The 27,935-nt window shown below is 45.5% G+C and overlaps 1 pseudogene; it reads left to right on the top strand.

The window, feature by feature from the left end:
• Positions 1–26: 26 nt before the first annotated feature.
• On the top strand, positions 27–27,696 carry LOC124087388 (keratin, type II cytoskeletal 2 oral-like; annotated as a pseudogene).
• The last annotated feature ends 239 nt before the right edge of the window (positions 27,697–27,935 follow it).

Genomic DNA, 27,935 nt, shown 5'->3' with positions numbered 1-27,935 from the left:
GGTTGAGTAGTGACAGAGTGGAGCCCATGGGGTCAGTGTGCCTCTCACCCTCTGCCTCACTTAAGGCCCTCTCTGAAGAGTTGGCACAGGTAACATGCCACAGGAGAGAATGCCCAAAGGCAAAAACAGCTCAGCTATTACCAGAGCTTGTGGGCCTTCTGGCATCACAAGGAGGGACCAGCCCATCTAGAGGAGGACTCAGCTCCTTGGTCCTTATCCTTGTGGCCCCTAACTCCTGGGGTCAAAGCCAGTTAATCCTGCTGGATTTGGGGCTGCTTGGATTCCCTGAAGAAATCCCAGGAAGGGCGGACAAAGGTCTCCATCTTTTGTCAACAGAGGCAAGTTTGGGTGATTAAGCTAAGAAAGCAAAGCCATTTTAGTCCGGGGATTATATCTGAGGTGTGTTGGGAACTAAGAAGTAGCTTGTTTCCTGCAAGGCAAACCAAACCCAGGACGACTCTCAGCTAAGCTCTTGCTTTTCCTTCTGACAGGCCAAATGGCTCGGAGTATAAAAGCCAGTGTCCCCTGTGCTCAGCTTCTGTGTTCACACCTTAGCTCTTGATAAGTGATCTCTAGCTCATGTCTAAGCTCCTCACCATAAGCAGACAAGCCGGCAAGAATCCTTTAGCAGTGGGAGCCAGGGCTTCTCAGGCCACTCGGCCGTGGTGTCCGGCAGCAGCAGGATGAGCGGTGTGGCTCGCTCCAGGGGAGCCGGTGGTGGGGCCTCTGGGTTCCGGGGCGCAGCAGGTGGCTTTGGCAGTCGCAGCCTCTACAACCTAGGTGGCAAAAGAGTATCTCCTTCAGTGTGGCAGCTGGGGGCTCAAGGGCTGGTGGCTTTGGTGGAGGATATAGCATCTGTGCCAGTGGCTTGGGTGGTGGCTATAGAGGTAGCTTTGGGGGTGGATATGGAGAGATTTGGTGGTGGCAGAGCAATGGGAGGTGAGTTTGGGGGAGCTGGTAATTTTGGGGCAGCTGGAGGTTTTGGGTCTTGGTGGCTTTGGCCCTGGAAGCTTCTCTGGAGGAATCCAGGAAGTAACTGTTAACCAGAGCTTCCTGCAGCCCCTCAGTGTGGAGACTGACCCCCAAATTGGGGAAGGGAAGGCCCAGGAGCGTGAGCAGATCAAGACTCTCAACAACAAGTTTGTCTCCTTCATTGACCAGGTGAGGCAAAGCCCAGAGTGGAGGATTTGGGTTGCCTTGGGGGTCGGTGTGGGAAGATGCCAGGGACCTGCCAGACTTGGAGCAAGGCCAAGAGCCAGGTACCTTGGCCTTGCTCCTTCCAGGACAGGGAGCAGGCCTCTTTTGCTCTTTTGGCTGTTTTTCTAGATGTGAAATAGGGGAAAGAATTCCTGGTCCTAATTCCCTGTAGGAATAAGTTGAGCACGAATGAGGATAGGCTCCTAACATGCTCTTAGTTTTTTGAAGAATGAGATTTGAGCTACCAAATCAGGACAGTTTACTTTCAATTCCTTTTGAAAAGCAATTGCTTAATATTCCCAACCAACTGATAATGAAATTTGCATGGATATGAATTTTGGGGCTGCCTTTCGGTGAGGAGTATTGTCAATTGGTCTGCTTTCCATATCATACTGTGCTCAACTCTCCAGAGAAGGACAGCTGTGTGAAACTTCTAAGGAAAAGTGAGACTTCATCAACCACATTTTCTCTCTAGTGGTCAAAGAAGCTTACAACTATAGACAATTAGAGTACGTTTATTCATGTTGATCTTTAGCTGTGTTTTGAAGGATCCCAGTAGACCCAGGGCAGTTCTGGGTTTGGCTCTTAGTATCCAGTTTTTTTTTTTTTTTTTGGCAACTTAAGCTCTTTGAGCTTCAGTTTCCCTATCCACAGAACGGGGATTATAACATCTCATTTATAGGTGGTTGTGAGGGTTAATGAGACATGTGAAAATAGCAGGCACAGTGTAAGTGCTCAACAAATTCTAGCTCTCCCATTTCTAATCCTCATCCTTCCCAAATTCCAAAGCACAAAGGCAATTGTGGATTTAAGAACTGGGTCCACTCAGGAGGATGAGATGGGAGAATCTCAAGTTTGAGAACAGCCTCAGCAATTTAATGAGGTCCTAAGCAACTTAGTGAGACCCTGTCTCAAAATAAAAAATAAAAAGGGCTGAGGATGTGGCTCAGTGGTAAAGCACCCCTGGTTCAATCCTTAGTACTAAAAACAAAACAAGCAAAAAACAAACGAAACGAAACAAAACCAACCAACCAAACAAAAAAACTGGGTCCATTCTCCACATTTCCACCCTTTGGTTTTTTTCTTTTGGCGTTGCTGGGGATTGAATCCAGGGCCTCATGCATAGAAGGCAAGCATTCTACCACTGAGCCGCATTCCTAGGCCCCCCATTTCTACCATTTGGAGTGGTGGCCCCACTTGTTCAACTCAAGGGGCTCTTTGCCTTTTCCTCTGGTGCAGGTGAGGGTCCTGGAACACCAAAACAAGGTCCTGGAGAGCAAGTGGGAATTGCTCCAGCAGCAGAGCATAATCTCTGGCTTGGGCCCCCACAACCTGGCACCTTTCTTTGAATCCTACATCAGCTTCCTGCGCAAGCAGTTGGATTTGTTTCTGGGGGAGAGGGGAGCCTGGAGGGAGACCTGAAGAACATGCAGCATCTGGTGGAAGACTTTAAAAAGAAGTAAGGGCCCCAGTGGCGGAGTTTCTCCTTTTTGGGTTTAGCAGGGGGGTGTGCTCCTAATTTGGCATTTCAGCTGTTCCTGACTGCACCTTCAGTCAATGCTTTTGGATGGGTATATCCAGTGAAGCATGACCAAGCAAAACGGGGTGACAGGGTGGGGACTGACACTCCTATGTGCCTGATTATTATATATTTTTCATTCTCCAGCAGGTCCCCTTCTATACCAGCTCAGATGGACAAAAAAGTCTTCCCAAAATATAGGGCATTTTAGTACACTTTACTGTACATAGGAATCACCTTGGAAGTTTGCCCAAAATGTCCTAGTTCTTTGTCTTGTGTCCTAGTTCTTGATCATCTGAATCAGTAGGTGTGGGACAGGCCCAGGGGTCTGAGTGCTCCCTTGTTCCTGGGAATTCTACACGGATGGTCTCGGGCTGCCTTCTGTAAAGCACTCTTTCAATGTGTCCTATCCAATTTCAATGTATCCTATCCCGATTCTGCAGTGTCAGTCGCCTCCTGCATGTTCCAAATTGTAGTTCACGCCCTCTGGTCTGTGAGTTTCACATCCTGAAGTCTGTGGGAGGTCAACTGGGCCTCTCAAGGGGGAGAGCTCCCTACAGCCCCAGGGGTCAGGACCCACAGGGATGAGTACAGCTGTTCTGGGAAGGCTCCATTCCAACTATACCACACAAGTTTGTGGCCACTCATTGTTTGCAGGTTCTATGCTGGGATCTGGGGATCCAGAGGCACTCACATCTAAATTTCTCAGAAACCTCTTTGCTCCTATAATGGTTCCTGTTCTTTAGTCTTCCCAAAATCCATCCTCATGGTGGGAAATTTTAGTCCTTAACAGGCAAGAGTCCACGGCCCTGAGGTATTCCGAAGACATGGATTTATTCTTAGCCCAAATTCCTACAAGAAGCTACCTAATTAAGGAAAATAGAAACAGAGCAAACAGAGGCAGAAACACCTGGTGGGGAGCAGACATCTCTATGGGTTCCCTGTGTATATACTGTGGCTCTGTGAAGTTGATCAACAAACCCAGGCAAGTGACCGGGCTCCTCGATGTCTTCCCTAACTACCCACTCCTCACCTTATCCCTGGAGTTGGAGAGGGTGAGGCAACACCTTGCACTCTGAGAGGTCTTCAGGCAGGAGTTTCAGGACTCAGTGAAAAATGATAGTGTAGGATCCTTGTTAAAAAATGATTAAGAGTTGGGCTGGGGATGTGGCTCAAGCGGTAGTGCGCTCGCCTGGCATGCGTGCGGCCCGGGTTCGATCCTCAGCACCACATACAAACAAAGATGTTGTGTCCGCTGAAAACTAAAAAATAAATATTAAAAAATTCTCTCTCTCTCTAAAAAAAAAAGAAAAAAAAATGATTAAGAATTTCAAGATGGCGCCAGCAGGGCATTAAAGCCAGCGTGAGGAGCTTCTGAACCCCAGGTCTTGTGTAACTGCACAGGTTGCATGTGCGTGAAGCAGGTTCTGTCGCTGGAGGAGGAGATTCTGCATGAGTGTGTGAGACACTTATTTCTTTTTTTCACTTCTGAAACGTCACTGTCCAAATGACATTCAAAAATGCATTCTGCTGTCTTAGATACCTAATTAAAATAAATAAATAAAAAAAGAAGGTAGGCAAGTGGGAGGACCAGATCCAGGCTTCCTGCTTCCCCTCTGTTGTGGGCAGGGATTACATTTTTCATTACATTTATAGAAATATTTGATTAAGGAAGCTGCTCTGAGTACATTGCTGGTGGGGAGGACAATTTCATATCCACTGTGACTAATGAGCTGGTTAGTAATGTGAACTAAAAGTGCATGTTTTATGTGAAGCATCAATCAAGATTTTAGCCTGCATGTGTACCCTAGGGGATATTAATAACCACAATCAACTATAGCTTAATTAAGCTAGTCATTATAAAGATGAAGTAGTTAAAATATCCATTTTTATTCAGGAGACTGGGTTTTTGGCACACTATATAACCAAAATCACACACATGCTAGGTAAATATGATTTTTCTATCCTAAAACTAGATGGTTACTCTAATTGGCTAATATAGTTTGTATTTTGTTACAACATTAGGTTTGACTGGTCAAAGCAATTGAAAGGAAAAAAACTACTTTGATTTTCTTTCTTTTAAAAGGGAAGCTGAGAAGTCATACTTGGAACGAGGAAGAGAGACGAGGGCTTGGAAAGCGCGGAGGGTGGGAGGGGACCGGGTCAGTCCTCAGGTTTCCGACTCTTTCTTTCAGGACATGGATGCAGCTTACATGAGCCAGAAGGGGCTAACGTGGGCTGCCTGACAGAGGAAGTCAACTTCCTGAGGACTGTCTGTGAAACGGTGATTCCTTTGTTTGCTAAGCTCCAGAGACAGCCTGTTGTCATCTTCCCTGTCAAAACTCTGGGGGATGGCCCAGGGGCAGGACACACTACCAAAACCTGCAACAGGGCTCAGAACTCAGCTCTGTTTCAAGCAGGAAATGTTAACTTAGCTGTCCCCGCCTGCACGGACCTGCCCATGGTCGTGGTCCATGGCCTCTCTCCATCTCAGCCCATTTTACTCTACACCTTCTCTCTGGCTCTGGTCCAGTATCACAGCCAGATTCTTCATAACTCCCCTCCTTACTGTGATCCCACGCAGACCCATCCATCAAGGCTTGCTAGCTGATGCTTTCAGGCTGACAACCTGACTATATTTACACATTGTCTTTTTGTTTTAGACTTGTTGTCTGGCATCCTTTACTATAGTCTGACCTGAAATATAAGCTTATTTTTCTAGCTGTCCTACCCCCTATCTCCATCTTTGGGGTATCTCTGTTGGTAGAGGATTCCCAGCATCCTCTGGGGTCAGTAATCATTCATGTTCCCTGCAGGAGCTGTCCCAGATGCAGAGCCATGTCAGCGACATGTCGGTGGTCCTCTCCATGGACAAGAACTGCAAATTGGACCTGGACAGCCTCATTGTTGAGGTCTGCACCCAGTACAAGATTTTCCAGAGGTACAAGGCTGAGGCTGAGGCCCTGTACCAGACTGTGGCAGACCATCCTTGCACGTGACTGAGTTTCCTCCCTGGCTGGGTGTGAGGCACTCAGTCACTTTTAACGTGGCAGAGCTTTCCCCACCCTTCTTGGGTTTGAGGGCTTGTCCATGTGGAGGCGTGTCTCACCACTGCCCCAAAGATCCAATCATCACACCTGACCTTGCAACACTGCCCCCGTTGACCTTCATTGGATGGGATTTTCTCCAGAATTCTTTGTTCCCCAATAAAAGCCCTCTCTCTAGAGTGCTCGCTCTCTCTCGATAGCCTCTTCAGTAAAACCTCGCTGCCCCCCTGGGGAGCTTGAGGCTGAGGGTTCGAGAAGCCATCCTGGAGTTGGTTTAAAGGTAACTGTGTGTCTGTGTCTTTAATTTAAACTCACTGAGGATTTTCCTGCGTGACCGAACCGTTCCTGTCTGTGTTGGCCGCAGACTAAACCAGACCAAGGTGGGAACCCTCACCCATTCCCAAACTCTGGTTTTAGGTCCCTATGACTGTCATCAAGAGTATGACAAGATGTTGTAAGGCTTACATTATCACTTTCTCCTCTGTCAGCTTGGGAGCTGCAGAGCACAGCTCTCCCTAAAGGGCACCAAGAGCGAGATCATGGAGCTCAACAGGATGATCCAGAGGTTGCAGGCAGACATTGAGGACATCAAGAAGCAAGGGGTGGGGGTGGGGGTCCAGGCTCAAAGATGTGATCCTGGAGGTCTTTGGAGCTCTGGGGAGAAAAGGAAGTACCATCTGGACTCCTTTGCCACACACTCTCATGGTATCTTATGGCATAGTCTCTGGGAGCCTTTCTTCTCCCAGATGTTCCTCCTGGAGGCTGGGCTTCTTGTAGTGCCCCCTAAGGAGAAATGGTTGCCCATTTTCGTTTGCTCAGCAAATCTTCCACTGCAATATTGTCTTTAAATACTAAGTTCTCAGCAGGCTCTGCCTTCTGTGGAGCTACTTATAATATTCCTTACATAACCTCGATGGCATCTTTGTATTCGGAATAAAGTGATTAAGCAAGGGAGGTTTTAACAGTCCTGCAAAAAAAAAAAAAAAAGTCAGTAACTAATCAGACCATTACTACCTTTGCCAGCCTAGGAAAGCAAATCAGTGTTCTGTTTCTCCATGAGTCATGAGTTGATTTCAATGGGCCAAGAATGAATTAACCAATTGTAAAACTGACTTGTTTTCAAAGCAAGATTCTTGGGATTTCTAAGGCAGGGGAAGGAGGAATGCTGGATGAGGGAAAGCAAACAATCAGGTATTTGTTTCCTGGTCACTATGCTAATTCATCTTCTACCTCCTCTTGCCCCAGAATGCCAAAGGCATTCATTGCAGAAGCTGAGGAGCATGGGGAATTGGCCCTCAAGGATGCTAATGCCAAGCTCCAAGACTTGCAGGCTTCCTACAGAAGGCCAAGGATGACCTGGTCCAGCTGCAGCATGACTACCAGGAGCTGATGAATGTCAAGCTGGCCCTGGACATGGAGATTGCCACCTTCTGCAAGCTGCTGGAGGGTGAGGAGTGCAGGTGAGTATTCTCCAGATAGTACTTTAGAATAACCTTTAGTGAAAGGAAAGGGGAGAAGATTAGGTGAGAACAATTCAGACAATGGGCAAGGAGTCTCCTGAACAAGAGTGAAGAATGGAAGTCTCATTCTATTTCATCAGTCATTATCATCTAATTCTCCAATGTATCATGGACATCAATATTGAAGTGCATACTTTTGAGCAGAAAGAATCAATAGAAATTGATTGAAGATCAATAGAATTGAAGATCAATAGAAATTGATCTTCACTGTGTGCAAAGTGTGAGGGAAAGTGCTCTGGGATTATGACAAAGGTTATAGACCAGGGCTGTCCACTGGTACTTTCTAGAATATAAAAATATTCTGTACCTGTGCTATCCACTTGGAGATTTCAAATGTGGCCAGCACAACTAAGGAACTGAATTTTACATTTAATTTTAATTAGTTTAAGCAGCTTCATGTGATTAATGGCTGTCATATTGGACAGTTCAGTATGGATAGTTCTGAGACCCCATCCCTGAAGCTGAGTCTACATGGGGGAGAGGTTGATACATATAGATTCTTGACATATAACATACATTGGCAGGTAAATCTTAGCGGATATCAACTGTGAGGGTTGGGTTGGGGATACAGGGATATTTCTGCTGACCCTCTGCCTATATTCAGAGTCTCTGTCTTCAGGAAGCTCCCAGTCTGTTGGAGGAAGTAGGACCAAAGTATGAGGAAAAAAAGATTTCTTATGAGTCTCTATGGGAAGTCTCTATGGGAAGGAGTGAGAGTAAAGATGAGTTAAGTGTACTAAGAGATGAATGAGGAGGGAGTAGTTGATACCAGAAGCACACAGTGGCAAGGTGCACAAGCACATCCATGTCTGCTCAGATATGTGACAGATCTGCTCCATGAATAAGAACCAGCTCTTGAACAGGGGTACTATGGGTGGGACATTATCAAATTTATCATGCATTGGGTGATGGCCCCTCTCATATTTTCTCTGCTCTGAACAACTGTCAGTTCTACACTGCCCTTCCCCATCGTCTCACTAGGGCTCCATGGGGAAGACTTCTGGGAAGAGGAAAATTGAAAATGATCTTAGCAGGGGTGAGAGATGAGGACTAATCAAGTGGTGAAACTAATCAAGTGAGGGTTGGTAGTTTGCTGGGAATAAATCTTTGGGGCTAAGGGAAAGAGAGTGGGAAGATGAAAAGATAGAACATGGTTGTTGGGGATACTGCAAGGTTCAGCCCTCTTTTCTGGGGAGATAAGGTCATGGAAACATACTGGGAATAATCTTTCCTTTCCTAGGAGCTTGATCCTTAGTGGGACACATGGGAAGAGGGCTCCCAAGGATATGAGTCCCAAGTTGTTTGGCTATTGACTTTCTGCTCAAATAAATCATTTCTTCTCCCTTTTCAGGATGACTGGAGAGTGTCAGAATACTGTAAGCATTTGTAAGTACCACATTCAAAAATATCCTTCCTGGGTTGTAAAACGGGCATTTGGAAACATTCTCATGCACTGATCTTTAGGAAAGATGGCCTGATTCACCCACAGGGTCTTGGCCATGACCATACACTCTGCTCCTTGTGTAAGCTAGCAGTTCAAACCTTGTGGTTGTAGGGTGTCCCCTAGGTTGGAGAACAAGAGATTTCTGTGGGTACTTCTGGTTCCTGTTCATGGAAAAAGGGACCAGAGAGCCAGCCACATTCACTATTGTTTGCAAATAGAGGACTGAGAGAAGCCAAACATTTTCTTCAAAGTCACACAGCTAAGCAGGGGTGGGTCTGAAATAGCTGGGCCTCCAGCTTCCCAGGCCTTTCTCCTGAATTGAGAGTCTGTTCTCCCTTAATGGTGGTCAACAACATCATCAGCACAAGCAGCAGCTCTGGAAATGTCCATGGAGGCTTCAGTGAGATCAGTGGCTGCTGCAGCAGTGGTTCCAGGGATAGCAGCTGTGGAGGGGTCAGCAGTGCCTGTGGCAGTGGGGGAAGGAGCAACAGCAGGGTCTACCAGAGTGGTAGCAGTGGAGTGGACTGGCTGTGGAGACAGCAGTTCCATGGGGCAGAGTGGAATGGGCAGTTGGGGCAGCACCAGTGTTCCATTCTTCTGGCCATCCAGCTCCAGCCAGCAATTCTCCAAGTCTCCATCCCCGCCTGCTGCCCTCCCAGCCTGCAAATCACTTCCCACACTTTGCCTGGGGTCAATAGGTACATATGACTCAACCATACTTTCCCTCAAGTCCCCTGGAGAAGGGGATTTTCAATCTCCATCTCCATCTCCATCTCTATCTCCATCTCCATCTCTATCTCCACCTCCAAGTCCTCTTCTAGGCCAGAGAGATCTAGTTATAGTTTGGGATGATACTGTCTCTGGAAGATTCCCTGACTTGGCACAGCAACAATTGAAGCCTGAGCAACACCTGAGCCTGTCCGGGCCATCAAGCCTGGTCTACTCCCCCTCCACCACTTTCCTCTCTCATGAGGAGTTGGTGGTCTGAGGTCAGTGGCTGCTGCAGCAGTGAGTGTATGTCAGTGGTGCATGTCAGCACCACCTGAGAAGGACAGGGCAGTGGGGTCAGAGCTTGAGCTAGAAGGTCAACATCTTCAGACTGTGGGTTCTCAGGGAGCCCTCTCCATGTCTAGTCATCACATCCTGACTCAACTCTATCCCCTTAGTACCTTGAGCCAAGGATCCTCTGGTGATGATTGTGTTGTACTTCCTCTTCTCAATAAATTGTGTTGAATTTCACATTCTGTTGTTTGCCTTTTACTCAAGGAATATAGAGCAGACCAAGAACCAAAAGTGGAGGGAAATCAGGCATGAGGGTGCTCTTCCAGAAGTTTGGTAATGGGAATAAAAGATACCCAATAACCTTGGCTTCTCCTGTATCCACTAGGTTGGGTTCTTGTGACACGTCCAGCTGAGAGTATTGATGTTGTTGAAGTGAGGTCCTTCCCCCTCCCAGGGAGGTCATTTCATCCATCTTCTAGCTGTTGGATAGGCTCCATAATCCAATATTGGAAGTAGAGGTTTCTGTACAAAGAGAATGGATTCCACTGGGATTTCAACTCCTTTGCTCCTCTTCACTTCAGCACCCAAAACAAATTCTCCATCTGCAACTCATCTCCTAGGAACTGAAGGAACCTAACACTCTCTTTTCCCTACACAGGTTTTGGGACCAAAGAATGAACAAATGAAGAGTCATATTGTCTTTATGGCCAACTAATATTAGAGAATGTGATAAGTCACACACCTTTGGACAATGGGTTTCCTGTTACAGGACTTCAAGATTTGGCCAGATTTCCCACATGGCTGAGGAAGCACAGGGCCACCAAGGACTTCTCTATGGGATCAGATACCTCATGGTAGATAGGATAGCAAAACCTAAGCTTGCTATGGACAGCCAGACCCTAATGGATACAGAAGCATAGCTCTGCATGCTCACTCATCAGGTAAGAGAGAGGGTGGAACTGTTAGAGTAGCTCACTCCTGATGGATGTAAAATTAGAAATGGGGAAGATGCTTGACTGCCTTTCTACCCAAACTTCCCAGCTGTTCTCAGAAAGCTAAACCCAACCCAGGGTTAATGGAGCAGCCACAAAGAGAAACCCAGGAAATCAAGAGCTTCAGAGTGATGACATTTAAAGTTTGTGTTTCTTTCCTTATCCCCATATCCAATCCCATCTGCATGCCTTTGAACATGGTAAACTATTGGTTTGTAAGTCACTTTAGATCATGGATTATCCCCAGAAGTCATATTAGGGCTAGACTAATGAGAGGGCTTCTGTACATCTGTCTGATGTCTAAGGAGCCTGACCTTCCTATTCCCAAGCCTGCAATGGACCTTATCTCACCCCATCTGATATAAAAGTCAAGATCTCAAGATGTGGAGAAGGAGACATTTTAGAGTTTCTACACATCAGCATCCAATAAGGCCTTGCTCATCTTTTCAAGGCTTACAAGCAAGAAGCAGTTCCTTTTTTACCTTTGCCACTTATCTTTGGCACAGATTTGGTACTTTGGGAATATGGGCAGGCAGTTCTAGATTTCAACACTCATTACTCCTTTAGAGATATTGCAAGAAACATCACCAACCCCAGGAAAACCTGCTTGGAGCTCTGCTCCATGTGCTGCCTAACTCAAAAGAAAGGGTTCAACTGTCCTGCCTCAACCCAACTTTCATGAGATGAGAGCAAGAGGGTTTGGGGACAGTTACTTGTCTCTTTATCCATTTGCTCCATATGTCAAGACCTCAGTCCTGGGTGTTATCTTAGGGCCCTGCAGAAGGGATGGGGAAACCAGTGACATTTTGGTGATCAATTAAAAGAATAAATAGAGATTTTATAAGGAGAGGAAGACTCTATTCCTGCTGACCTCAGAGAAAGATGGGATAGGTCACACTTCAAGGCGGGACAGAGGTGAACTGTTGACATTTTTGTGAACCGTTGTGGGGAGGGGTGGTGAAAGGGGCTAACAAGGAAGGTTGTAAAAGACTGGAAACTACTTGGAACTTTGAGAAGGATCAATCAAGAACAACATGTTGGAGAGGAAGCCTGGGACAGGCCTAGGAAGAAAGAGTCTGGAAAAGGGCCAATTCCCAGAACTCCTGGATCAGCATCATATACCATGTTCTGGACACCTACACGCCAGTGGAGTAGTATCACAGAAACTTCCAGGGTGAGGGCATTGTGTCTGAGGCCAGGCTAGGGGTTGGGGAGGATGGAATACAGTCTGTGTGAGACTGGTAATCCTGAGCTTTCTCAGCCTTGCAGAATTTCTCAAATCCATTCTCCATTTAAAGACAGAACTGGGAGCAGAGCATGGTAACACATGCCTCTAATCCCACTGGCTCAGGAGGATGAGGTAGGAGGCTCAAGAGTTCAAAGCCAGTCTCAGCAACTAAGCGAGGTCCTAAGCAACTCAAAATATAAAAAGTGTGGCCCAATGGTTAAGTGCCCCTGGGTTCAATTTTGGGTACCAAAACAAACACAACAACAACAACAACAAAACAGAACAGAGAAAGCTCTTTATCTTTGAAGGCAGCTAAGATAGGTAGAATAAGTATTTTACTGGTGGAATGGCCAGAGGGGTGACAAATTCCTTCCCAAATTGACACTTGAAATCCTCCCAGCTATCTCTTCAGAGTTAAACAACTCATCTTCTAATACCAACAGCTTCTTTATTTTTCCATTCTGTGTCCTTTATTATCTTCTACTTCTCTCTCTCTCTTTTTAAAAATATTTCCCTGGATTATAAAAGCAGCAAGTACTTAAAGCAAAAATGAATAAAATTTAGCAAAGTAAAAAGATTTTTCCTATTATTCTATCACCCCATGATGTTTTCCTACATTCATTCATGTGTATTCACATACAGAGATACGTACATGTGCATATACATTAAAGAGTAACATCTCACAAAATATACCGCTTTCTGCTATTTTTGTGGTGCTGGGAACTGAATCCAGAGCCTTACACACATACTAGGCAAGTGCTCTACCTCTGACTTGCACCACCAACCCTCAACTTGATTTTTTTTGGTGCCTAATCTACTGTGCTATTACTATTATTCATTTAGTCATTCAGCAACTAGACTGAGTGCCTATAATTCTCCAGACACTGCACCAGGCCCAAGGATCGAGATAAAAGCACATATAGTTTTTGCCCTCATAGAATTTACAGGGAGCATGAAAGAAATTTACCAAATAACATATTTCCATATTAATATACATGGAAACCATCATTTTTTCCAGTACAGAAAATTATTCTTAAAAATTATAAAAACAAAAACAAAAGTGCATATTGGGAATTAAACTATGGTATTTTTCCTTCTTTCTGAAAGTGGGACATAAATGTTCTACCAAGTATTTTACTAAACTAAAGCCTGACAGGTGATCATTAAAGCTCTTTGCTACCTCCTCCTCTCAAATTGAGCTAGTGCAGTGGAATAGCTTTCTTTTTTTGGTAGGAGAGTTTTTGACAGAAAGAAGGATAGAGTTGGAACTGCAGAATTTGAAGGAACACTTTCTTAGCAAACTCACCCCAACCCAACTGAAGCCCTAACAAATTGATTTATATATAAAGGATTTTTAGCAAACTTGCAAACAGACTTAACATGCTATAAAAAGTCTACTCTTTTTCTGCATCTATTGAAATAATTATATGATTCTTGTTTTTAAGCCTATTAATATGATGAATTACATTTATTGATTTCCATGTGTTGAACCAACCCAGCATCCCTGGGATGAACCCCACTAGATCATGGTGCACTATATTTTAAATACGTTTTTGTATGCAAGTTGCCAGAATTTTATTGAGAATTTTTGCATCTATGTTCATCAGGGATATTAGTCTGAAGTTTCCTTGATGAGTCATTGTCTGGTTTTGGTATCAGGGTTATATTCGCCTCGTAGAATGAGTTTGGAAGGGTTCCATCCTTTTCTATTTCATGGAATACTTTGAAGAATATTGGTGTTAATTCTTCTTTGAAAGTCTTGTAGAACTTGGCTAAGAATCCATCTGGTCCTGAGCTTTTCTTGGTTGGGAGGCTTTTGATGGCATTTTCTATTTCATTACTTGAAATTGTTCTGTTTAAATTGTGTATGATCTCCTCATTCAGTCTGAGTAGGTCATATGTCTCTAGAAATTTGTCGATATCTTCGATATTTTCTATTTTATTGGTTATAAATTTTCAAAATAGTTTCTAATTATTCTCTATATTTCAGACATGTCCGCTGTGACATTTCCTTATTCATCTTGTATTTTAGTAATTTGAGTTTTCTTTTTCATCAGCATGGGGTTTATTTATTTTATTTATTTTTTCAAATAACCAACTTTGTGTTTTGTCAGTTTTTTCAATTGTTTCAATTTCATTGGTTTCAGCTCTGATTTTAATTATTTCCTGTCTTCTACTGCTTTTGGTGTTGATTTATTCTTCTTTTTCTAGAGCTTTGAGATGTAGTGTTAGGTCATTTATTTGTAGACTTTTTATTCTTTTAATGAATACACTCAATGCAATAAACTTTCCTCTTAGTACTGCCTTCATAGTGTCCCAGAGATTTTGATATGATGTATCAGTGTTCTCATTTATCTCTAAGAATTTTTAAAATTTCATCCTTGATTTCTTCTACTATCCATTCATCATTCAATAGTGTATTATTTAGTCTCCATTTACAGTAGTTTTTTTTAAAATCATTGATTTCTAATTTCATTCCATTGTGGTAGTCAAAAACACCATACAGGCAAGCCATTGGGGTTGAAGGATGGTGACTCTTACCAAGTGACTGCTTGTGCAAAGCCTGCCTGTGTATTCAGGTTGGGGGGCTTTGTGATAGTATTATTTGCCAAGTTGTTGGCATAGGAACATGTAGGTTGAGGAAAGGGGTCTTCCAAGCAGAATTCTTGACATAGTCTTGCCCCAGAATAGTCTAACTCAAAAGCACCCCACAGAGATGTCTACTTTGGAAGGAGTCATAGGTTTACAGAACACAAGAAAGTGTTTCAGGAGAAGCAAGGTCGCTGGAAGGTCAGGTGTGTCTTCCTAATCTGTCAGTACTTAACAATAGTGAAGAACTGCAGCAGAGTCAGCCTTTCCAAGATGTACTCTCCTGTCCACACAAAAAAGAAGCCCCTTCCAGTCTTCTGGACCTGTGAAGTCCAGAAAGTTCCCATCAGTGCCATATCCCCACACAATTGATTAACAAATATATGAAAACGTGTTCAACATCTCTAGCAATTAGAGAAACGCAAATCAAAACTACACTAAAATTTCATCTTACTCCAGTCAGAATGGCAATCATCAAGAATACAGGCAACAGCAAATGTTGGCAAGGACGTGGGGAAAAAGATACACTCATACATTGTTGGTGGGACTGCAAATTGGTGCAACCACTATGGAAAACGGTATGGAGATTCCTCAGAAAACTTAGAATGGAACCACTATTTGACCAGTTATCCCACTCCTTGGTTTATACCTAAAGAATTTAAAATCAGCATACTATAGTAATCCAGCCACATCAATGTTTATAGCAGCTCAATTCACAATAGCTAAACTATGGAACCAACCTAGATGTCCTTTAATAGATGAATGGATTAATAATATATATATATATATATATATATATATATATATATATATATATATATATATATATATATATATATAATATTACTTAGCTTTAAAGAAGAATGAAATATGGCATTTTCCAGTAAATGGATGGAGTGGAGAATATCATGCTAAGCAAAATAAGTCAATCCCAAAAAACCAAAGGCTGAATGTTTTCTCTAATATGTGGATGCTAACTCACAATAAGGTGGGGAGGGCACTAGAGAAGAATAGTGTTACCTTAGATTAGGTAGAGGGAAGTGAAGGGAGGGGAGAGAAGGGAATGTGGGGATAGGAAGGATAGTAGGACAAAATAGACATTATCGCTTTATGTATATATGTGACTGCATGACCAATATGATTCTACAACATATACACTCAGAAAAATGGAAATTATATCCCATCTATGTATGATATATCAAAATGCATAAATACATTCTATTGTCATATAAAACTAATTAGAATAAATAAAAAATACAGTGTAGAGTTTTATATTAATCTCTATTAAATCTTAGTTTTGGCTCAAGCTCCAAACCATCAAATTTACACATTTGATCTATATATGCAAAGATATTTTCACCCGAGTGTCTTAAAAAGAAAAATGTGATTTAGTACAAAAACTGCTTATTTATAATGAGGAAGAAAAGTGTCATAATTAGCTTTGAGGAAGTGGCTTTTTAAAAACTTTCTTATTAGGAAAATATCAAACATATTTGTTTGTGTAGATCATTCACCACAGACATCTCTGAAATCCAGAGAATCATTAGGAACTATGTTGAAAAATACTTCAATAAATTGGAAAATCCAGAAGATATTGACAAATTTCTAGATACTTATGACCTAACCAAATTGAGCCAAGAAGATATAGAAAACCAAAAAAGACCAATATCAAGCAATAAAATCGAAGCAGCAATTAAAAGCTTTACAACAAAGAACAGGACCAGATGGATTCTCAGCTGCATTTGATCAGATCTCTGAAGAACTGATGCCAAGATTGGCATCCTGGAGTTATTCCATGAAATAGAAAAGGAGGGAACACTCCCAAATTGATTCTGTGAAGTCAATATCATTAAAGAGAAAGCGAGGAACAAGACGGGTAAGTGAGAAATGAAAGATGAGACCAGGAAGAGATACATCCAGGCAGAGATCTGCCATATATACAGCTCTGACAAATAAAGGCCATCTCTCTACAGGAGAGACAGCCAACACAGGCTTGGGTTCTGGGACTTTTATGGGGGAGGCCCAGTAATCAGAGCCAGGCGGGTCCTAATGTGGGTGGTTAAGGGTTGGGTTGGTATGAGGGAGTGGTGAGCCTTTCTCAGAAATGCCCTTGGGTGGGAAAGCGAAACTTTTCCCTTAAAATGGGGGTTGTCACTTAAGATGGCCATCCAGATGCTAAGCAAGGACCTTATAATCATCCCGACACCAGACCAGACAAAGACACGACAAGGAAAGAAAACTACAAGTCAATGCTGAAGAATACAGATGTAAAAGTCCTTAATAAAATATTAGCAAACCACATTCAAGAACACATTAAGAAGATTGTATGTCACCATCAAGTGGATTTCATTTCAGGGATGCAAGTTTGCTTCAACACTCACAAGTCAATAAATGTAATTCACTTTATAAATAGAATTAAGGACAAGAGTCACATGATCATCCCAAAAGATGCAGAAAAAACCCTTTGACAAAAGTTATCACCCATTCATGTTAAAAACACTGAAGAAACTGCAGGTAGAAGGAACTTATCTCAATATCATTTTATTTATTTATTGATTTGTGTATGGTGAAACAAACCCAAAGTCAACATCATACTAAATGGAGAAAAACTGAAAGTTTTTTCTCTAAAATTAGGAACAAGACAAGAATGTTCACTCTCACCCCTCCTACTCAGTATAGTTCTTGAAACTCTAGTCACAGCCACCAGGCAAGAAAAAAAATTAAAGGGATACAAAAAAGAAAAGAAGAAGTCAAATAATCTTTGTTGCCGATGACATGATCCTGTATGTAGAAGACTCAAAAAACTCCATCAAAGAGTCAGAGAGCTTTTAAAAAAATTTACTGAAGTAGCAGGATATAAGATCAACCTAAGCTGGGTGTGGTGGTGCACTCCTGTAATTCCAGCAGCTCTGGAGGCTGAGACAGGAGGATCCTGAGTTCAAAGCCAGCCTCAGCAATGGCAAGGGGCTAAGCAACTAACTCAGTGAGACTCTATCTCTAAATAAAATACAAAATAGGGCTGAGGATGTGGCTCCATGGTCAAGTACCCCTGAGTTCAATCCCTGGTACAAAAAAAAATCAACATAAAAGTCAATAGCTTTCATATAGTCCAAATAATGAATTTTCTGAGAAAGAAAGCAGGAAAACCATTCTGTTCACAATAACCTAAAAACTAACCAACCAACCCAACAAAAAACTTGGGAATAAATCTAACCAAGGAGGTGAAAGATCTCTACAGTGAAAACTAGAGAATACTGAAGAAAGAAATTGAAGAAGACCTTAGAAGATGGAAAGATCTCCTCTATTCTTGGATGGGCAGTTTTGTCTTTTTTGAGAATTTCACCTAAGTGAAATAGGCAACTTTTTGAGATTGACTTCCTTCACTCAGCATAATGCTGTTTAGATTCTTTCAAACTGTGTATATTGTTTGGATCTTTAGGAGGACTTATCCTCAACAATCAGAAGGTGACCATCAACTAGAGCTTCCTGAAACCCTAGAATATGGGGATTGACCATCAGTTTGTGGAGGTGAGAGGTCAAGATCCACAATGACAGTTTTGCTTCCTTTTGACAAGGTGAGCACCATTGTGGGGAGGGGCTGTGCTCCTGGTGCCCCTGGGACTGGGTACTTGGAGGCTGGGGTTCTGGTGGCAGGTTGGCTCATGAGCAGGGTTTGGGCAGGCCACTACCTCTTCTTCAAGGTGGACCACAGATGGGGTCCCTGGAACAGCAGGAGAAGGTGCTGGAGACCCACTGGTGCCTCCTGCAGCAGCAGATGGCCACCTCCAAGGCCAGTGCCAAGGACATGCAGCCTTTCCTTGAGTTCTACATTCACTGCCTCCAGGACCACAAGGACAGTCTGCTGCTGGGGCTGGTAGGATGGTTGATGTGGGTGCAGATCATCTGGTCTCTGTGGGCCACAGACAAGGAGCTGGGAGGACTTCAGGTGATAAATAATGGGATCAAGCATTCAGGTGAACAGTAAGAGCTTTAAATATATAGCTGTTATTTCCATCATCATCATGAATACCAGCAGGGCCAGAGCTAGCCCACAGAATACCTTTGAACTAATTGGAAAAAGTGCCCCTGTGGGCAGGTGCAGCAATGTCAGCCACATCCTGGCAAGGAGAGTGTGGGCTGGCTTTCACCCCACTGATTTCCCTGGCCCAAAGTGAAGCCCCTGATCACCACTGCTACCATCCTCCTCTTCCTTCTTATCATCCACTGGGCAAGTTGATAAGCAGAGCAAACCCAGCAGGGTGAGCAGCAGGCTTTCCTGTTTATGTTTTGCAAGAACCACTTGAAGTTGATCCAAAGGGTTTTCCTTCCAAGCATCTTCTTGATGGGAAACTCTTTTGAACATGTCAAAGCTTGTCCCCCAGGGTCAGATCTTCTATTTTCCTTTTGAGCTCCCTGTGACTTTCCAGGATAGTTTCTTCTTTTTCCCTCCCATCTAGGGGGAACTGGAGACCACAGCTGGTAGGCATAATGACCCTGGAGGAGCACCAAGAAGAACATGGTGGAGCTCCACAGAATGGTCCAGAGGCTGCAGGTGGAGGTGGCACCAGGAAGCAGGTGTCCCTCAGCAAAGGAGCAGTGGAGGCTGAGCCTTGGCTGTGGGGTGTGCTCTGTGTTTCTGGGATTGGCCATACTCCACAGATGGCTGTGGGGTGTGCTCTGTGTTTCTGGGATTGGCCATACTCCACAGAATGCTCCTTCCAATATCAAGCTTGCTTTCTGATAGTTCTGGCAAAGTTAGAGTGACAGTAAAGGGGAGGTAAGGCCCTGGTCCTATTACTTCCTTGCCCTCCATTCATGCAAATATATGAAGTTTCAGAGCATACCTTATCCTCTACTTGAGATGAACCCAGGTCTCTGGGTGACACCCTGGATGGCCTAGGAGATCTGGCCATTCTCCTGATGCTCAGCTGTCTGGAGTTGCTCATCAGTCATCAAACACCTTTTCAGTACTCACACTGTGGCAACTGGAATGTCCTTTCTCATCCTCATTAGCAATCTCTCAAACTCCTACCCTTACTTCAAAAATGGACCAAATGTTTCTTCCTCTAAAAACTTTTCCTCCTGCCAAGCCCCACCCTTCCCTGCTCAGTCTCTCCTGGAATCCACAGTGCCCTGCTCTTTACCTCATCACATCATAGCCTCATGGTACTTTAAAAGTCTATCTTTCTGTCTCCCTTACTTAAGGGTGAGGGCACTGGGCTCAGGGGTCCTGCCATGTTCACTTCTGCCTCTCAGATGCCCAGCTGTGAAGGTCATATATTTGGGAAGAAGTGAATTTTTGATTCAGACATTGACAGAAGGCTTCTTGGACCTCACCACTTATTACTACTTGCCTCAGATCCTGAGTCCCCAGAGTTTTGAGGGACTTTTGAGGCCACTTCCTCAAAGTTACTTTCCAGAGGGCTGCTCTTCTCCATCCTCAGTGTTTGGGAAATCCTGGGAAGGGACAGACAGATAGGGACCTGTGCTCCTCCGCCATATACACAGGTGATCCAGAGGTCCAGCACACTTCCCTTTCCCTTCTCTTGCCCTAGAAAAACAACCTGCTAGATAATCTTAACTGATGCTGGGCAGAAGGGTGAGCTGGCCCTTAGAGATGCCCAATAAAATAAAGGCATTGCCAAGTTTCCTGCCTTTCCACTTCTTGGAACTGGAGGAAAAGAAAAATGCACTCACTGATGTTCTGTATGTTGGATTCTGTCACAGCTGAGCTCACCTGCTCACCAGCTATGGTAGCCACCTCATCTTCTAACACTTCTGAAGGTCAAGCTGCCTTCCCAGGGCCCCTCTCAGCCCTGAACACTTGCTCCATACTGCTCCCATCCCATCTCTCTCTCCTCACACCTTCCAATACCTCATGGGGGCACAGAGGGAACTGGCTACCTCCTTGCAGCTGTAGCTCACAACATTGGCACCATTAGTTCTGAAGTTGCTGGTTACAATAGCAAAGGCAGTGGCACCAGCATCTCCAGCCATGGTGGCCAGAGTGTGGTCAGGGTAGCTGGGGGCCAGAGCATCCAGTCTGCTAGCAGACATGTCCCTGTGGTCCAGAGCTCCAGAGCCAATAGCACCTCTGCTTCTTCCACCAGGATCATTCAGACCACCACCAGCAGCAGCAGCCAGTTCTCTTATGCCAAATTCTGAGCTGACACCTCTGCCTCTCCCCAACAGATGGCCAGGTCCACCCCAGAATCCACCTGCTTAGCTGTCTGCAACCCTGCTTCCTCATTTCCCAGGCTCCAGGCCACAGGCCCAGGGCAGAGTTGGGCTACTTGCTTCCGTGTGGGTGCTGGGCCTCTAGCACATGGTCCGCCATGGGATCTCAGCCCCTCTTCTCCCAGCTCTGCCCTCAGCTTGGTTTGAAACTTGCCCTCACTGTCTTCCTCTGCAAGGTCTCTATTTCTTTTTTTAACAAATTGTTGCATTTTTCACTGTGGGGTTTTTTTTTTTTTTGATGAATGTTATTAAATGCCACCTTGCAGTGTTTGTGGGGCAGAGGATGGAAGAGGAGAGAAAGAAGCTGTCCTCAGAGAGCAACCTGTTGAAGGCAGAGGATGCTTTAAGGCATAATCAGGTGGAGAAAATTTGCCTTTCTTGGATTGCCTGTCCACTGGGTCCACTCCTCCTCATCCCTCAATGCTCCATTTACGATTGCCTCCATATCCTTTCTTCCTTTCATGCCCATGGTTCTGATCCAGTTGTCTGTCAAGAGTTGTGTATATGCCAGTTGCTTCCTCTGACAGCACTGAGGTCTCCTCCAGAACGTACTGGTCCCCCATTATGTCTGTTGGTGCTTGACAAATGGTTGCTGAGTGGATGAGCGACTGTTTGGAAGGAGGACTGAACAGATATCCATCAATGTCGTACCTCTGGGAAGGAATGAAGTCTTAGGGGGAAGTGAGAGCCAGACACCTCTGTCTGGATTTCCTGAACAGTGTGCTAGAGGAGCTCTCATGCCTGACCCTGACTCCCTGCTCTAATTTTCTAATTTGTCTCTTGGCAGAAAAGAGCCAATAATAGATGGGGACAGAATCAACCTTCTAACTGCATCAGTCTTCAAACCTAGTTCATGCTTAATTCATTTGTCATTTTCACTTGGGGTCACAGGTTGTATGAAATGATTTTGTCTATGAGTCACAAGAGGGTGTGTGTCTACGTGTGGCACGTTTGCCCATTTGCCTGTCAGGTTAAATAAAGTGAAAGGGCTTTAAAAATTAAAGGCACTCCACAGATGTCAGTTACTATTAAGTGTTGGCATATCAGTCATTGAGCTGTGACTTTTTTTTTTTTTTTTTTGCATAAAGCTGGCTGAATTCTAGGGGTGGAACCTATGTGCCAGGTATGGGTCCTGCCCTCCCAGGGCTTCCACATTGGTTAAAGGGAAATGAGATGTTTTCATCTGACTTATGGGCACAATAGGGGCAATGGATGACCCAGGAGCCAGAGGACAGGAGTGTTCAAGGGCCTGGCTGGTCATATAAGCCTCATGGTGGGATTGCGTCCTTTTATGGATCTTGAATGATGTGTTGATTTAGGGTGGAAGGGAAAGAGAGAAAGAGTTTTAAGTCACAAGACCCTCGTGATTCACAGGATGGCAGGCCAGCCAGCCAGAGGAGGCCAGCACAGTGCCCAGCACAGAGAATATGCCTCGGAAGTGGTGGCTGAGGAGTGGGTGAGGGATGAGGGGAGGGAGGACAAGCCTTCACTGGAGCCTCCTTAGAGCCAAGGATGCAGTGACATCACCAGTTGTGAACTGTTTAGTGTCACTGTGGTCCATGGCTGCACACTGTGGCCCTCTCCTGTCCCATCATCACCCTTCAGATCCTGGATCCTGATCAAGGCAGGAGTGGGGTGCTCCCTCAAACCATCCCCTTTCATGGGGAAACAACACAAAGTGGTCTTGGAGGACCACGCTATGCGAGTGTGGGGTCCATTTCCACATCAGTTTTTCAGTAGCCAGAGTCCCACAGGCTGAGGCTGGGCAGGGGCACAAACAGGTTGCCTTGTGGGAGCCCACACAGCGAGTCTTTTCCGGAGATCAAGTGCTGCACATCTTGCTCCCTAGCATGGGCTCCAGATTGGGCAAAACTGAATTGGAGGCCTGGCTCTGGCACTCATTGACTGTGGGTTCTTGGAGACATTATTTAACTCCTGAGCCTTAGTTTTCCTCATCTGTAAAATGGAGCTACAAACCCTTCCCTGTAGGGTTGCTATGAGGTTTGAATGGGAGGAGATCTATAATTGTTAATTGTAGACCCTGCCACCTGGCCAGCATTCCATGACTGGACTTTGTTGCGGTTACAATCCCTCAGTTAACACAGCATCTACTATCTAGTTGATAAAGCCCTTTAACATATTTGACTCCCCTGACCCTCCAAATTAACACTCAGTAGGCAAAGCAGAGTATGAGCGGCTGCATTTTATGAGTGGCTAAAAGCACCCTGGAGGGATCTGGAGCTAGAACTCAGGCTTCCCGCTCTGTCCAGGGTGCTCTCCGTGCCCTGCTCTGCTGGCCTGCTGGGTGGCTGGGTCTGGGTGCTTGAAAGAGGCTGACTCACTCCTCAGGGCCCTCTCCTTTGGAGCTGAGCCCAGCTCACAGCCGCAGCTACCTGCCCCAAGATCTTTCCTGAGCTTTAGATGCCATGAAGCTGGCCCTCCTCAACAAGACTGCTCAGAGCTCTCCTAGTCTTAAAGTTCCTTGGGAGCAATGCTCCCTCCAACTGCAGACCACAGGCCAGGGCAGTCTCCCCAGGGAACGAGAGCTTAATCCTTGCCCCTCCTCTGACCCTCCCTTGTCTGCCACAGCCACATCCCCAAGTTCTCCTTGGACCATCCTGCACAGCAGGGCTCTTTGCCAGCTGCACTCACTGTGCCCAGCCCAGCCCCGTGTGAGTGGCTGTGCCATGTGCTGGCAGGCCCTGTCCTTAGCCCTGAGCTCCCACATCTAAGTGTCCTGTTTCCCTGATAAGCTAGGGCTGTCCTGAGGCAGGAGTGATTGTTTCTCTGACTCCCAATTCCCCAGAGAGGGTGAGGCTTCCCCAGAGCAGAGGGGCCCTGATCTTGTGCCAGCTTGGGAGGCATAGCCATGGCCCTGGGGGGAGGCACAGGGCCTGTGTCTCTCCAGCACTCTCACCCCAGGGAAAGGCCCAGCTGGGCTAATTCAGGGCTGGCTGTGCCTGGGCAGCAGCACACTCTGGTTCTCTCCTGAGAGGCAGTGGAGGAGACAGCGGGGCTCTTATAGCCTGCAGGGTGAGGGTGAGCAGTGGGATTTGCCACTGCCAAAGAAGGTTTTGGGGTGGGCCCTCACTAAAGCCTCAAACATCCACTCCAATCTCTTTGGAGTTTGTTCTTCATATTTAAAATGCAAACTGACTTAGTGCATTTAGAAAGGGCGGGTCATGGGCAGCTGTCGAAAGTGGAAACTAATTAGTTGTTCTGTAGTTCAATAGCAAGCATCTGAAAAGCCATAACTGGGGACAGAAAGACAGTATGGGACATCTCATTTGCTCATTTGCTCTTGGGTTTCAAAACCACACTTGGAACCCAAGGCACTGTTTGGATTTTGGAGTCAGTATCAGCTGCACATGTGAACAGAGAGCAGCTTTATGTGTCGTGAGTCCCCATCCCTTTTCCAAGCCTGACTACCCTCAGCATCAGGGATGCCAGCCTGGACAGTGACCCAGAAGGCACTGGGCCAGGAGTTCCACTTCTAAGAAGCAGAGTCCTTTCTTCAAGAGATGGGTTTGGAGGGGTGAGATGGCAATGGCCATGAGACATCTCCCACTGGTGTCCCCTTCTGTCACATCCACAACCCCTTTGAGCCCTGAGGCTTTAATAGATCTAGGATGAACTCCCTGCTCAAGTCTGCAGCTGTAGATTGTGGAGGAGGAGGCTAGGGTCCAGAAAGAAGATTCAGCTGGTGGCCAGTGGGGATGGGATCTAGTTTCCTCTCAGTCATGCCCCTTATTTGGATTCTGCTGCCATGACTTGATTTCTTAGATTATGAGAAGCTTTGGGCAAGAATCTGAGCCCTAATGAATGGGGTAGGATGAGGGTTTTGAAGGTGGCCAGGAGGACAGTGTCCAGAGGTGACTTAAGGTTTCCTAAGGAACAGATCGGACAGGGAAGTATGATGAGAGGGTGTGTCTGTCTGTCTGTCTGTCTGTGTCAGTGTGAATTTACGCTTTGTGTGTTTTGCTTCTCTTTCTCTTCCTTGTCTAGTAGTCTGAGGACACTGAGTTCATTCCGAGGGAGGAACTGGCCCTCCCCCAGTTAGCTCACCGGAAGTGGAGAGGTGCTGAGCCTCCAGGAATGAGGGGTGGATCAAGGGGAGGTGATGATATAGTAAGGGAAGGACACTGGGGAGCCTGTGGGGGACTGATAGTTTCAATCAGAAGAGAAGGAAGGGAAGGGACATTTATCATGGGTGACTGCCCCTAAAAGACTCACTTCCTGAAGAGCACCTGGGGTTTGTGATCAGGAGTGGAGTCATTGAGGCTGGTCTTTGCTGCAGAAGGAAGTGGGGGCATGTAACAAGGTGACTGACATTCGCACCATATGTGACAAACAACTTTTCTCATACAGGCCCCTGTCCATGGCCATGAGAATAAACCATTAGTATTCTAAGGACTACTGGTGAGGAACCTGGGCTTCCTAGGTGAAGTCTCTCCCACGAGCTGAGGGAGGGACTTGGAAATCCTGGATTCATTTTCCTTACCTGAGCTTGGAAGAGGAAAGGCTGGTAGCCTCTGTGGCCAATGGTCTGGTCCTCTGCCCCACCTGGATTGGCTCTCCTTCTCCCTGCCCACATGCATCCTCCTTTCTTAGACTTGCAGAGTTGGAGAGTATTTAAAAAAAAAAAGATCAAGAAGAGTTGATCAAGCTCTTCTTGATCATTTTTTTTAAACACTTTTTAGTTATAGGTAGATGCAATATCTTTATTATTATTTTTTTTAATGTGGTGCTGATCGAACCCAGTGCCTCATGCATGGTAGGCGAACACTCTACCTCTGAGCCACAACTCCAGCCCCTCTTCTTGCTCTTTATTCCTCAGCCTCTGCTCATTCTCAGCCTCTGGCTCCTCCCCCAACTTGACTTGGAATCTTCCTCTAAGATCCCTCAGGCTCAGTTGATTAATATTTATTTGACCTGGTTATATGTTTGCCCTCAAACTTGGGTGCATGAACGTTTTGTAGCAAATGAAATTTGAGATATCTTTAGTTAGTGGTGAAGTCTAAAAGCAGGGCTCAGAGACCAGGGTTTGGCAGAGGGGCATCTGAGACCCTGTTCTCAGGAAAGGTCAACCTGAGAGCTATTTCTCTATGGTCTTCTCTATTTCCTCCCTTAATGCAGTGTTCCCAGGACTGGAAACATCTTCCTGGGGTCTGCTCTGCTGTAGGATGCTGGAATCCCCTGTTATTTGATGATAGATGAATGGATGATATAGTGAGCCTATGTGTCAGGAAACCTCTGTTTTCATGTTGTTTCGTTACTACCTTGTGTGACCTTGATTATCTTGGCTTCAGTTTCCTTATTTGCAAACTAAGTCTCTACCCACCTGTATTACACCAACATCTCTTCACATCGGATTAGCATCAAACTATTGTTGCATTAAAATGCAGACCTGCTGGAGGGGCAGGGAGGCTGATGGGACTTTATTTCTGGGGACATCATGAACTGTCATGACTGTGGTTGGCACCAGATAGCTCTCTGGATGCTCTCTTCTTCTTGGGCTGCAGGTGCCCTTCCAGGAGCAGCAGAAGGAGGCCCCAGAGACCAAGTGGTGCCTCCCGCAGGAGCAGGACTCCGTTCCAACACCAACAACCACCACCTTGACTCTTTTCTTGGAGAACTACATCAGCAACCTCAAGGCCACCCTGATAGGCTGCTCAGGAGGAGAACAGGCAGGACAGGGTGAGGGCCCTGGAGTAGCTAGTAGAGGATTTCCAGGAGAAGTGCATGCTACTCAGTTTCCTGGGCTGGGCAGGGCAGGGCAGATGACAGTGACCTGGCCTAGGGTCCAGGACACCTGGTTTTAGTTTAACTCTGTTCCAACTGGTTTGGGGCTTGTGGGAGCTTAACCCACCTTCACTGAGTTTCAGTATTCAAGTCTTTAAAATGCTGGTTTATCACTTATTTGGGGAAGAAACTGTTTTGAGAATTTGATAAAATAGTATATAAATAATTGGGGGATGGGTTTCTGAGATACCCTGAACTCATTCATGAACTTTTCAGAGCCAGAGAAGCCCTTTCACCTCTTTGCTCTCCTTGGATTGGATAATTTCCAGTGTCCCTCCAACTCTGCAAGTCTAAGAAATTTAATTTTCTCTGTCCATAGACTTCTAAATGAGAAGAAACCCACCAGCAGGAGTTTGAGTGTCCACCTGCCCATCTCAACAGTAGTTCTGTTCTCTCCCTGGGCAATTTGAACTTCTGCCCTGAACTTTCATTTTCTGTGATAGACATGGCCATTGCCTTCTGGGAAAGTCTCCAACGCCTATCCCTCCACGAGTCCTGAGCAACCAACCCTCTGCTGAGCTGGTGGCTCCCTGTCCTCCTGATGTGGGTCTGCTTGGGAGTGGCCATGTCAGCCTGGCTCAGCAGAAGCTGTCCCAGCTGCAGCCAGAAACCAACAACACATCTGTGGTCCTCTCCATGGACAACAACCATTTTCTGACCAGGACAGCATCATCACTGAGGTCAAGGCCCAGGAGAAGAGAATCACCCAGAGGAGCAAGGCTGAAGCTGAGGCCCTGTATCAGACCAAGGTAGGTGACATTATCACATGGCTTTGGAAAATCTTGCCTTCCCCATCAACCTACCCGGATGGTCCAGTCCATCTAGGAGGTCAAAACATCAGTGGTGCCAAGATTGAGAAATCCTTAACCTAGATCCTTCTTGCTGCTTTCCACCAATCAGGCCCTGCCAAGATATGTACTTCTGATTTGATGGCACTGAGGTGTTGAAGCTGTGCCTGGAACAGACAAGGCAGAGAGATCGAACTCTGCAGGCCCAGTGGATTCTACACATCTTCCTCCGTCCCCCAAATCTGAACAGGCCTAGCTGGCCCATCTGCTTCTGACTCTTCTCCTACATTTCTGCCCACAGAAGTATAACCTTCCTACTTCCAGTCTCTGAAGTCTTTGTGCAAGTCCCAGCACTCTCACTCATGGTGGGATGAGTATCATGCCTCTCAGGCAATCTGTATCTCAGTTTTCCATTTTGGATGGTTAAAATAATGGCCTTATCAGGAAGTTATAAGAATTAATGTGAGAAAGCAGAGGCCTAGAGCAAAGTGACTGCTCAGCAGACAGTAGCTACTGTGCTAGAAGACAGGTCGCTTGCTACAAGGGAGAGAGGGCTGGACACCTCCCATT

The sequence above is a fragment of the Marmota monax genome, unplaced genomic scaffold (assembly GCF_021218885.2).
Source record: "Marmota monax isolate L192 unplaced genomic scaffold, Marmota_monax_Labrador192_F-V1.1 WCK01_AAM20220418_F8-fsc00012, whole genome shotgun sequence".
In the NCBI taxonomy this organism is placed as follows: domain Eukaryota; kingdom Metazoa; phylum Chordata; class Mammalia; order Rodentia; family Sciuridae; genus Marmota; species Marmota monax.
The sequence above is the reverse complement of the archived record's forward strand: the minus strand, read 5'-3'. Positions and strand labels throughout refer to the sequence as shown.